At 53.0% G+C, this 12461-nt stretch overlaps 1 long non-coding RNA gene across 1 annotated transcript in view; it reads right to left on the bottom strand.

Moving 5' to 3' along the window:
• Positions 1–12461, bottom strand: part of LOC113485628 — a 31536-nt gene that overhangs the window by 11430 nt on the left and 7645 nt on the right. The window lies entirely within an intron of this gene.

Raw genomic sequence — 12461 nt, 5'->3', positions numbered from 1 at the left:
GGGCACTGTCGGCTGCAGATCACCACGGGGGGGTCGCGAGGATTTTTAAAGATGCCGTGATAGCTCATCTCTGCATCACGACCTTTGCCGGAGTGAGCGAGCGGGCCGCTGTTTTAAAAAAAATTAATATATATTCCATCCACTAAGGCTGCAGAGAGATGCTGTGTGGGAACTGCTGGGTGCAATATTAAAATTTTTGCTCTCTGAATATTGCAATACTTTTTTTTATATGTTTTGACCCAGAGGCCTTGTGCTGGGTCTGAACACTGCCAGAGATTTTCCTGAGCTGGAGATGGTCTGACCTTTGGAAGGTGCAGCAGAGCTGTGTGTCTTCCTCTGCATTTCTCCTTTACAGGTGGGATTTTGTTTGGGATTTTGCACCAGAGCGACAAGCAGCAGCAGCCCTTGGAGGGGAGGAAGGCAGCACAGGGACTACTTGTGGAAAAGCAGATGCGTGTGTGCTCACAGGCAAAAAAAGGCTTGTGAAAAAACCTAAATGAGTAAAAAAGCAAGTGCTGCCCCTGCAAATGCATCTTTCCCCGGGCCAGGGTGCTGAGGCTGCTTCAGTGAGCGCCGTGGTGTGGTGGGAGCAGCTGGGACCCAACGGGAGCAGCTTGGATTTCCACGGGTGAAGCTGCGGGGGATGTGGAGACTGAACAGGAATTCTGTAGCTGGAATTGGGCCAGAAGCCCAGGACTCGCACTCCCGGCTCGGGCTGCAAGTGCCACAAGACTCAAACCATGAGGTGGTCAGGATTTGGGTTTTACATCATACCTATTTGTAGAGGAAAAGATTTGTGGCCTTGTGGACTATTACAAAATCCCTGGTAGCAGCAGCTCTGGTGACTGGAATCAAATCAATTCCAGACTGAGACCTTCTATTAGTGGAGACTATTTAGGGAAGAAAAGGGAGAATATCTCATTTGTCTCCCTGAAACGGTGATTTCTGAGTTCCTGGTGCTGTTGGTGAGGACTGGAGAGGGGTCTGTGGGCTAAGACACCTTTCTGAGTAACCTCGCTCATATCTTTCACACCCCAGTGGTGCCATAAAGCCCAAAAGGACAGAAAAAGTCCAGATTTTGCTCATCTACACCCAACCTTCCAGCGTTTGTCCTGATTAAATGACCTGGCAGGAAATAAACTTCCCAACCACCTTGAGATGCCTTCAGAAAATGTTTTTTTTCAAGGGGGGTTGATTTTAGCAGGAAGGGCTGAGGGGCACAGGCAGAAGAAGGTGTGAAGTCTCCTTGGAAGCCACGTGCTGGTTTGAGATCCAGTGAAATTGGGAGAAACAGATTTTTTGGAGAGGGGACCACCAAAGGCATTAACTCCTCATGCTCCTGGCAGCCTGGTGCACCTCTCCATCCCAGAGAGCAGATATTATCTACTATAGATTTATTTCCAGTCTTCTTTTCAAGACATGATGTCAGGATTATAATAACCTGACTAAGGCAAACCCTGGATGGAATTACTATTGTGTTTATCAATTTCCTTTTTCTTTTCTTGTCTCGATTAATCATGGAACAAAGTGATGGAAAAGTCCTGTTAGACCAACCTGCCTCCCAGCCAAGGCAGGACTGATCCCTACATCCACCGTCTTCTGTTTCATCCAGTCTATTTTTAAAAAATCCCTAGTGACAAGACTTCTTGAATCACAGGAGCGAGGAATGGAAAAGACCTATTAGATCATGCAGTCTGTCTCCTGGCCAGTGCAGGCTGTTCCCTACAGCCCAGTTTTTAGTGTTTTAGCTTCCACCTTCCTTTCCCCAGGGAGATTATCCTGCTGGCTAATAGATCTCACACTCAGGTTTGCTTGGAGTCATGCTGGAAAGCAAAAATGTCCGGCACTGGCCTCAGCTGACTGAAAGGACTTTAAGTCTGGTCTGTAGGATGGGAAGAGGGTGGGTGAGTGGGCTCTGCCCTGCTCGGACCCTGCGAAGCTCCCTGGGGCAGGGGCATGCTTTGCTGCCTCATCTCGTCTCGGCAGCTGGGAAGGGACCTGTTCTGCTCCAGACCCCTCCTGTTTCCCTGTGCTGATGCCGTGCTGGCTCTGGGGCTTATGTACAAGATGGACAGACCAGCCTTGGACAGGCTAATTAGCTCTGAAGCATCACTGTTAATTGGGTTTTAGGCAAAAAGGACATCTGCTTGCAAATATCCCCACAGTGGGCCAGTGCCTGCTGCTTCCTGCACATCCACACGGTGCACACCTGCAAAACCCCCCTGAAAAAACTCCCAGCATGATCCCTCACACTGTGGAGGGAGCTTGGATGGGTGCTGGGGGCTCCCATGGGTGCTGGGGGCTGTCACCTGCCAGGGAGCCGCATGGCCGATGTGCCCCAGCCACGAGGTGCCCTTGATCCCTTGCAGCGCGTGGTTTTGGGCTCTACCCCAGCCTTATCTGCCTCGAGTAATCAAAAATAATTGGTTGCTCCCCAGTGGACTGATCTAATAGCAGTACGAATAAAGTTATTTTGAACAGTTGTTCATGAGTTCATCTCCTGGAAAGCCTCAGTCCCAGCTGTTGCTGTGCTTTTGATTAAAAAAAAAAAAAAAAAAGCACGTCTCAGCCCTCCCTCCTCCCTGTGTCAGGTGCCCGGCCGGGCTATAAACCGCTCTTTGTGTGCGGCTCTCTCGCCCCTTTCTCTCTGAGTTGGCACCAGCGCGGCTGGGATTTGGCAGCTCTCCGCGGCGTGCCGAAAGTGGGGTGCTGGCAGCGCCGGCGCGGGGGCCGCGGGTGCCCGGGGCCTGGCTGGCAGGCAGCGCCCCAGAGGGTTTAGTATGCGAATGGTCACCGAGGCCTTTGGCCAAGTCCGTTTGTTAATGGTCAAGCTATGGGGAGCTGCTCGGGGAGAAACGAATTCAGTGCAGGTGGGGAAAAGGGAGGGTGGGAGTGGGGATGGGGAGAAAGCGTGTGGGTCTCTGACCGCTCCCCAGTAACGGCCAAGTGCAGAGGTTGGGGATGGCGAGGACATGCTTGGGGAGTGACCTGCACCAAACATGAGCATAATTTCAGCACCGTTCAAGCCCAGGGTGGTGGTGGGCTGTCCTCTCCGGGAGGGCCGAGCCTCCGACACTGCCCCATCCACCCTCCGGCAGAGCAGCTTGTGGAGGAGCTGGGCAGCGGGATTTTGCCTGCAACCACTGACCCACAGCCCATCCCTGCACAGCAATAACTGCCGTCCATGCTCCAGGGACAGGCTCTGAGCTGAAGGCTGACCACGGGGCAGGGATGTGCAGGCTCCCTGGGCAGGTCATCCTGCCCGAGGACCCTCGCAGGACACATTCCTGGGGTCTGTGGGTGAGTACGGAGCCCAGCTCTCCTCTCACCCAGCTCCACCGTATGGTTTGCTGCTCCATGGCCGCCTGCCACCGCCGAGGGTGAATCTGCCGTGTCACTCCAGCAGCACAACCTTTGCAGGCTCGAGGCTTTGTTTTTAAAGCATCCTGGTCTCTGCCTTAACCCCTCAGAGAAGGCAGGAGAGCGCAGGGCAGAAAGGTCCCCTCTCCCCTCTGCAGTGGCAGCTGTGGGGCCCCACCACCAGGACAAGCCCCTGGCCAGGCGTGTGGTGAGAGCCAGGGCTCGGGCTCTGAAAAGTCAGCGCCGGAGCAGTTCATCCCACTCCTCTGCCTGCCAGAGCAGAGACGCGTTCAGCTCCCACCTCCTGCTCCAGGGCTTGGCCAGGACAACCTGTGCTCTGGCAGCAGCAGGTTTAGGATGGGTGGGAGATGGTGCCTTGACCCCCCCCCGAAATGCCATCAACATCTGGGTGCACTCAGTCCGGTCCCAGCCCCTCTCTCCAGCACAAAATCCAGCTGGACACACGTCCTGGCAGCTGGACAGACACAGTGGGAGAGCTGGGGGTCACCCCCTTCCCACATCAGGGTGGACTTTGCTTGGAGAAATTCTTGCTGAGGCAGAACAATTAGAGAAGCGCTATGGACCGGACATTCGGAGATGTTCTTGCCGAGACAGGATAATCACAGAGAGGATCTGGACAATAAAGAAGTTTCACACTTAACTTTCCTTGTCTAATGAATTAGGTAATAACAGAGTTATTCCATACATCCGCCTAAGGAGATCCCTCCTCCTTCTGAATAAAGATAATTTTAAAAGCAGACCCATGAACTCACACCAATAATTGTCCCAAGGTTGGGAAAACTTGGGAGCAATGCGGTGAAAAAGGGCAAATCAGATCAAAAGGCAGAAAAAAATGCCTGACAGTACCAAACCCTGAACACGTTCAAGGCTGAACATGCACAATGCCTTAAACTATACGGCTGCCCATAAGGAGATGTGTAGTTGGCCTAACAGTCATCACTATACCCACTGAATTAAGATATTAATTCACAATGTCCGAGTCTCCTCTAATTCTCTTCCCTGCTTCGAAAAGAACATTGTACCCAAAGCACTGCAGGTTTCTAGAAGCAAATTTCACACAGCATCCCCACTCTCCTGGCTTTCTCGCCATGGCTCTTATTTTCCTTTCCAGCATCAGCATCTAAACATCTGGGTCGTGGTGAAGCTTAGAGCTGGAAGCGACACAATATAGTGAGAAAGGATGTTTTTGTGCTATTTCCAACCTTCCCAGAACAGAGAACTTCAGAAACCCCTTTACAAAGGCTGCTTTCTTCCTCTACGCTACTTTGAAAAGATGGGTGAAATCCTCAGTTATCTGCCTATACCAGGGTTGTACAAGACAGAGACGATCAAAAAGGAGGGGGAAGGGGATGATGGAAAACACAGCCAAGTGGGGTTTTTGGGTTTTTGTTTGTTTGTTTTAGCTTCTTTTGGTTAAAACTGCAGTTCTGGAGCAACTCCAGCCTCCTTGGAGAGGACGGAGGATCTGAACGATTTACCGAAGATCCCCACTGACATTTCAATTCTGTTTTTTTTCCCCATATAAATTTTAGTTTCTTGCTGAAATGTTGAATTGGAGCAAATCTGGGGGGCTTTATAAAGAAGCTTCACAGCTCAGCACCCCCTGGGCTCAGCGGGCGGGCAGTGCTGGTTGGAGAAGCCAGTCCCTCTGAGCATCCCTCCCACCAGCCAAAAGCCCTGGGCGGGCTTGGCGGGCACCAAGGCCAGGTCAGGAACAAGGAGTCATCCCCTTTTCCCTCCTCCATCCAGACAGGCTTGTGCAAGAGATTAAGAGTCATGACTAGGGTCTCCTTAAACTCTGCACGCAAGGGTGAGGGTGATGCTCAGCTCAGTCCTACTTCTCCCACCCATTTAGGTGCTCCCGAGGGTGTTGCACCTGCGGGACAGACCCAACACCAATACCAACCATGATGTGGTTCCTGCTCCCCTCCTCTTGTCCCCTCCTGGGACAGGAGGTTATTCTGGCTCCGTATGAGCTCAGTTTTGAGCCTGTTCGGGAGGGGGCTGCCAGATGGAGCAGCGCTGCCAAGCCCAATGCAATGCGGTTGTTTCGGGAGGTGGAGTCTGTCTGCAGAGTGCTGGCCTGCAAGATGCGTTGGCCGACGCTCAACTATGTCCCTGTGATCTTGACCGAAGGAAGCCCGACGTTTTACCTCCTTCCACACATCCCCACAGCTAATCCCCAGCTGCCTGGGGGCAGACCTCCATTTTCCAGCTAGCCTCCAATTTAGGAACTGGATCCTCTGCCTCCCCCCAGCTCCCTGACAAACATTTGTGCAAAGCAGCTTGTCCCCACAGAGAAAGCCCCCGGCCTGCTCTCTTCCCCCATTTTTGCTTCTGCACTGCACACAAGAAGCCAGTGTAGAGCTGAACAGCAAAGTCCTGCTCTGACTTCCTCCTCCCAGCACTCATCCATCCTCCCAGGGCTCCAGCTTGCTCCCTCCATCCCCGGAGGTTGAGTTTCAGATGCCCTGCAGCCTCAGGAGGGCTCCCAGCTGCACCCCCTCTGCTCCTTCTCCCACCTCGCTCTCTCTTTTGGGGTATAATCCTGTCAGAAATGCTTGGGAACACCGGGTTTAATTGCCATGCATCCCACAGCTGCTTAAAGCATCACCCAAACGTCACGAGCAGTGCTAAGGACAAATGGTCAACATGGATAGAGGCACCATGGCCAAGCTCCTTACTGTTCTGATCATCCTCAGAGTGGTACCCGTGCGTGTGGGGCTGGCCAAGCATTCCCCATCGCACCCCAGCCCCTGCCACAGCTATGGGATGGTCCCTGAGGGTGTGGGACCCTGGCACATCCCTGGAGCAGCAGAGCACAGCAGCTGGTGAACCCAAAAGGGGTGGTTTTGACCTCATTTTGCAGAGACAGCACTGCCCACACCTCTCTGCCCAGGTACTGAACCAGGCAGGGATGCAGAGAAGGGGAGCAAGCCCCAGCCCGGCCCCGTGGCTGCCTCAGCATACAGAGCTGCCAATTCCCAGGTACTGGAAAATCAGGCGATGTCACTTTTGTAGCACGTCCCTTTTTTGCAGGCGGCCCGAGAGTCAGAAGAACATATTTTATCATATACATAATCTCAAAGTGAAAAAAAAACCCCTCGTCTTCTAGATTCCCAGACAATACACTCAGCATCCTCATGCTACTGATGTAATCCTGGAGAAAGCTCCCCTGGGCCCAGCCTTGCTAAGCTGAAGCTGTACCAAGCCCTCGGCTTCAGGCCCTCGCCTGTGTGTGGAGGTGGCTCACACCCCCTCGGTGCTGCGCCACTGGGATACCCCAGGCATGTTTTATGGACCTGTTTATACACTTGTTGAGTGTCTAAGTCCACTCTGCACCCACGGGGAACATTAATAGCTCAGTAAAGCTCTTTGCTAATACTGTTCTTGCTGTCCTTTGTGTTTAGCTGCAGTAAAAATTAGCCAGAAATAAAACTGACATCACAATAAAGAGGAATAAAAGCAGCACAGAAGATTCCTTAGGTAACTGTGTAACAGGTACCCACATTCAACCCCAAAGACTTTACTGTTAACCAAAAGCAACTGTGAGGCAAACCCTGAGCTGAGGTACAACAAGTGAAACGCAAGATAAGTCGGTGGCGTGACGCCAGGGTGCATATTTGACCCAAATTGCTTAAACTACAGCTGGTTGAGTGATTCACTGCGTCCAGCTCCATCAATGGGCCTGGCCTGGCTCTCTGTTTGTGACTTGTCTCCGGAGAGACGGAGGGTTTCTTTGTTTTGTTTGTATGAACGCCTTGGTTATTCAGGGAACCGTGACACACGCTGTGGGAACATTGGCCGGCTGCTCCTGGAGAAGATGCACATGGTGGATCCATATTTGGACCTGGCTGATGGGCTCCCCTGGGACCCCTCCTGCTCTCGCCTGACCTCAGGAGCCGAGCTCACGTCTGCGTGTGACCCGTAACTGTTCTGCTCGCCAGCTCACCTGCCACAAGGTGAGCTGTGGCCAAGAGAGGTCCATGATATGTGGGGTGTGGAAATGGAGGAGACTGTGAGGCTGGGGAGCAGCTGAGGAACTGGGGGGGTTTAGTCTGGAGGAGGCTGAGGGGAGACCTCCTGGCCCTCTGCAATTCCCTGACAGGAGGGTGCAGAGGGGGGATGAGTCTCTTGAACCAAGGAACAAGCGATAGGACAAGAGGGAATGGCCTCAAGCTGCACCAGGGCAGGGTCAGGCTGGCTCTGAGGAAGGATTTCTGTGCAGAAGGGGCTGTTGGGCATTGGAATGGGCTGCCCAGGGCAGGGGGGAGTCCCCATCCCTGGAGGGGTTGAAGAGTCGGGTTGACCCAGCGCTGAGGGATCTGGTGGAGTTGGGAACGGTCAGGGTGAGGTTCATGGTTGGACTGGAGGAGCTTCAAGGTCTTTTCCAACTGAGATGGTTCTGGGATTCTGTGACTTGAATGAATCCCAGGCATCCCCCTGGCCCAGTGTCTGGTCTTCGATGGACACATACAGACGTGGTGAGGGACACCTTAAGCTGGAGAACACCTCTGTGTGTTTCACAGCCCTTGGCGCTTGCTCTCCCTTGAACTCCTTGCGCCCACCTTGACGAAAGCGGGTGGCACAGAGTGGGACACCTGCTCTACCCACGGGCAGCCAGACTAGGGCACAGCAGGTGCTCTGCACCCCAAAACACACACCAAAGGTAGGTCAGCCCCATACGGATTCAGGCAAAGGAGAAGTGCTGGGAATCTGCCCCCACAGCCTGTGTCCCAAACCGCCTCCCCCTGCCCCCCCCCAACCCCGCGGTGCCTCCTGCCCCGGTCGGGCCGTCTTTAAGCCACTTGAGTTGGAGGGGGAATATTAAATAGAGCCAGGCCCTCAGCTGCCCGGCTGCAATGTTCTCTCTGTGCTAAAGAGAAACACGCCCTAAGTACTTGAAATAAAAAAATCTCAACCTGGGATCAATTTTTTTTTTTTTTGAGCCAATTTATGGGAAGAAAAATCTGCCCGACTTTAGGAGCGGGTGGAGGAAGGAGATGAAAACAATTAGATACCATCCGAGGGGCCGTTTCGTGCCCTTACAGGCTGAAATTGGTTCCTTTCTTTCAGTGAACTTTCCATAATGTGGAGTACTGCCTTCAGGGGTTTTGAAAATATCGAACACAAATATATTCAGAGCTGCTGGAGCTTCCCTGGGTAAGTTACGCTGTCCCGGGGCTGTGGGATTCCTGTCCCCCTGCACCACAAAGTGTCCTTAGTGACAGATTTATGCCAGGACCATCTGCAGCCCCTCCTGTGGGTACGGCGCAGACCAAGGCATCCTTGCTCCTTCTCCCTCCAAGCCTGTTTTCCGACAGAAAAAACCTTTTTCCTCAAAACGAGAATTTCCCCAGGAAGCACTCATAGTCAGTGAAACTCTTCCTTTCTGCTTTGCCATTCAAACCACCTAAAAACGCACATTCCACTTTTGTGCCCAGTAGAACCAGAAGCCAACCTGCATCCCCACTGCAACACTCACTGGCCGTGGTGGCAAAGCCTCATTCACCCTGTGGACCTCCATGCCTACCACCGATGGCTTTTGGGCTTTGCCATGACTGTGGACATCAGGGTTAAGTCCCATCAGGTGAAGCTGGAGGAGAAACCCAAGACGTTCACCCCATCCCAGTGTGGCCAACGCTTTTAGGATTCATGAGCAGGGCTTGTGGCTGTGGGTTGAGCAGAGAAGCTGGTGGCGAGGTGAACATGGTGCTGAGCCTCAGTATCCAGCCCAGCCAACCCTGCAGGAGCACCAGCTCAACCCCAACTCCAGCTGCTTTTTTATTTTGGGACACACACACACACACACACAAACTCTCCATTACTTTGAGATAGGCTCAGCCTTGCCCCTGGCCCATAGCTGCCTTCCAGCCGCTGGGGCAGCAGATGGCAAATTGACATGAAAAAATGCTGAAAATGAAAATGCAACAAAATGCTACACAGTTGCCTGTCCCTTTCGATTCAGTTTTTGGTCAACTAAATTGTTATTGAATAAGGCAAGCTGCGTCAAAAATGTACTTTAATGAAGTGCAGCAGGGGCTCTGGCATTATTTCCCAAGCTCCACTAAGGTTTTAATCCCCCGTCTCTCTAAGCCACTGCACAACATATGCTTTAAAGAGGATATTTTTTGCTCCCTGGTATTTCACGCGTGTTATATTTTAAAGACTGCTGCCAGTTTAGTTTAGGCCCAAAATGTTGGTGTCACTTGGGGGATGGTGGAGAGGGGAGGTACTTCACCAAAGTGATTAAAAATAATCCCAGAGCAACCTCAGAGGAGGGCGACCTGCCACCGCCACGCGGCACAGAGCCCAAGTCCCCTTGTGTCATTGCCAACAAGTCTGGAGGTGTCCAAAAAAATTTGGGAGGGGTCTGAAAATGTTGGGAGGGGGAGGGGGATGTGGTAGACGTCCTCCACACCCAGCCTCACCCTCCAGTCCAGCGCTGATCTGGCCACTGAGGATAATCCCAGAGGATTCCCCAGGCACCAAGAACGGACTTTGCTAATTAGTCCTGGCTTATCTCAAGCAAACTATCCGCTCTGTTTGGTTAAGACCGGCCTGGAGTGACTAATATCTGCAGCAGGGAGGAAAAGCCCTCCTGGCATCTCTCTTCTTGCCTGGGAGAGCCTTGCTCGGGGAGATATTAAAGGCTTTTGTTTCCAGGAGCTGTCAAACCCCTCACCTTTCACAAGCACTAAAACGGCCAAGGGAAAAAATATATGCGAGTGGAATAATAATTTTTAACTCATAAATTTGAGGTCGTAAATCAGGGATTGACGGAGCAGTCGTTGTAATGTCTCGTGAGTTAACATTCGAGGTTTTCTTTCACCTGAGGAAAAGGAAAAAAATACCAAGTCTCTGCCCTTCCACTCCAGAGATTGCTATAAATCACCTTAATGTTACACTCTTGCTCTTAAATAGACCAAAAGCATGAGCGTGGGGAACAGATAGCAAAACTGGGTAATTTAAAAAGTACAGTACTGGGAAGAAAGCTTTTTTTTTTAAACAAAAAAAACCTATAGACCCAAACCACTCTCTCTCTGCTTTTAAAAACAGAGGCCAAATCCTGCACTTCAAGAAACAAACTCCTGGGAACTGAGGCCAAGCCTCGGTCCCAGTCCTGGTCCCTCACGCTGAGCTCGGTGAGGTCACAGTGACAGCTTGGCTGCTGCTGACAAACTGCGGAATGGGTTTGGTGTCTCCATGGGTTTGAATTTCAGATTGAGGAAAATAAGATAAAATAGAAGCGTGAGGAGAGAGGCGTCACGCAGGCATGTAAGGGAGGGATGGGAAGGGATGGGGGTGGTTTTTGGGGTGAGTGGAGAATTCAGACACCCAATGTCCCCCTGTCCTCTGCTGAGCTGGGAACATCATGACAACACGTGCTGTGGTGGCTGACGGAGCCACCCAGGTGGGTCACAGCTGCCCCCCATGAGCCGCCCCATGCTCCACCATCCCCACAAAAGGGAGAGCAGCACAGGGCAGCATGTACCCAAACTGGGGGACCCAGCGCACCCCAACTGGAGATGCAGCAGCTCCACAAGGCGAGAGGCAAGAGGAGCCCACCCTGGCCATACCACAGAGGGGACATCTGCGGAGCCAGGGCTGTCACCCATCACCCCGGCCCCTGAGAGGGCTACGGTAGGAAGTTGGGAACATGATGGGAAAAGATGGAGTGGAAAAAAAATGTGCAGTGTCCACATGCAGATTGTGGCTCTCCCAAAGTTAAAAAAATGATGTTTTTTTTTCCCCCCTCCCTGGATTTTCTATGGTTTTGTCTGTTTTGGATACAAAGGATAAAGCTCAGCAGATCTGAACTTAGTGTCCCAAATGCTGAAGGTGCTTTGGCCCTCACCCAGAGGCTCTCCCACCTCCATCACCACTGTGCCTGCTCCAGTTGAGAGCAGATCCCTGCTGCTCCTACCCAGGGCTCTGCGGGGGGCAGCCGCCAGCTCACGGGGCTCCAATCCCCAGCACCCAAAAGGTCCTGACTGTCCCCAAACCAGCGAGGAGCTGGCGCGGAAGATGCCAAATGGACAAGATGTTGGCTTGGGGAGGCTGTGGCTGCGTGGCTTGTAAGAGCACTGGGAGGAGGAGGAGGAGGAGGAGGAGGAAGGCATTGGCATGCGGAGCACAAGTGCATGCGTGGCACTTTCCTCTGCCTAATCCGGTGGGTTCAAAGGAGCCGGGTGGTGCCGGACGCAGCTGCGGTGTCTGAGCTCCAACAGGTGACAGCTCAGCTGTCCCCCTCCCCACGGGACTGTTAATTCTGGAGGGGGGCTGGTGTGGGGGCCAGCGGGTCCCCCACGCTTCAGCCAGCTCCATCCTGCACTCAGGAAACTGCCCGCACCTCCTCAGCGGCTGCATTCGGCTCCCTCCCCGCTGTGCCCGGCGGGACAGCGCATCACTGTGGGATGGAGCACGGCTGGGAGACATCAGTTGTGCAAAAATCCTCCTAAAAACATTCTTGGGAAAGACAGGATCGATCTGGTGGCCATGGAGCTGGCAGCGAGACCCTGCAGGCAGCACTGGGGGTGTTTGCCCCATTTGTTTGGGCAAATCCAGCCAAGCCTCTGTGCGTCCAGTGAACCTGGAGGGATTTTTATTTCTGCTTCCAACTGTTTGGTTTCTCTCTGGAGGCTGCACCAGCAGAAGAGGCCACCTGCCACCAGCTGGGTCAAAACGCAGCAATGGGCAGGGGAGTGTGACAGCAACACTTGCCCAGGGCATCCTGGCCAAACTCCTGGCCGGTGGCCACCGCTGGGCTCAGGCTGGGACTGGCAGAGAAGGTCCGTGTCTGTGTTTGGTCTCACAAGAAGTGCAGCAACCCACAGTCATCGCATCCCCACCTCACAGGGATGCCCAAATTTCCCTCGTTTGTATAAGAAAATAACAAAGTGTGACCTGAAATCGTTCCCCGCTAGCTGCAGCTAGGCACGGCCGCTCAGATGAACGGCTCATTCACCCCCTGCACCCAAGAAACATCGATTAAACTACTCAAAAGCACCCCGAGCCATTGATCTGCTGTGGGCAGCCGTGCAGGTGTGGGGGGCAGGTCCATGGACCCCCCCCCCCCA

Source organism: Athene cunicularia, assembly GCF_003259725.1.
Source record: "Athene cunicularia isolate RWA chromosome 14 unlocalized genomic scaffold, athCun1 chr14_part1, whole genome shotgun sequence".
Lineage (NCBI taxonomy): Eukaryota > Metazoa > Chordata > Aves > Strigiformes > Strigidae > Athene > Athene cunicularia.
Note: the sequence above shows the minus strand (reverse complement) of the source record. Positions and strands in the feature narration are given on the sequence as shown.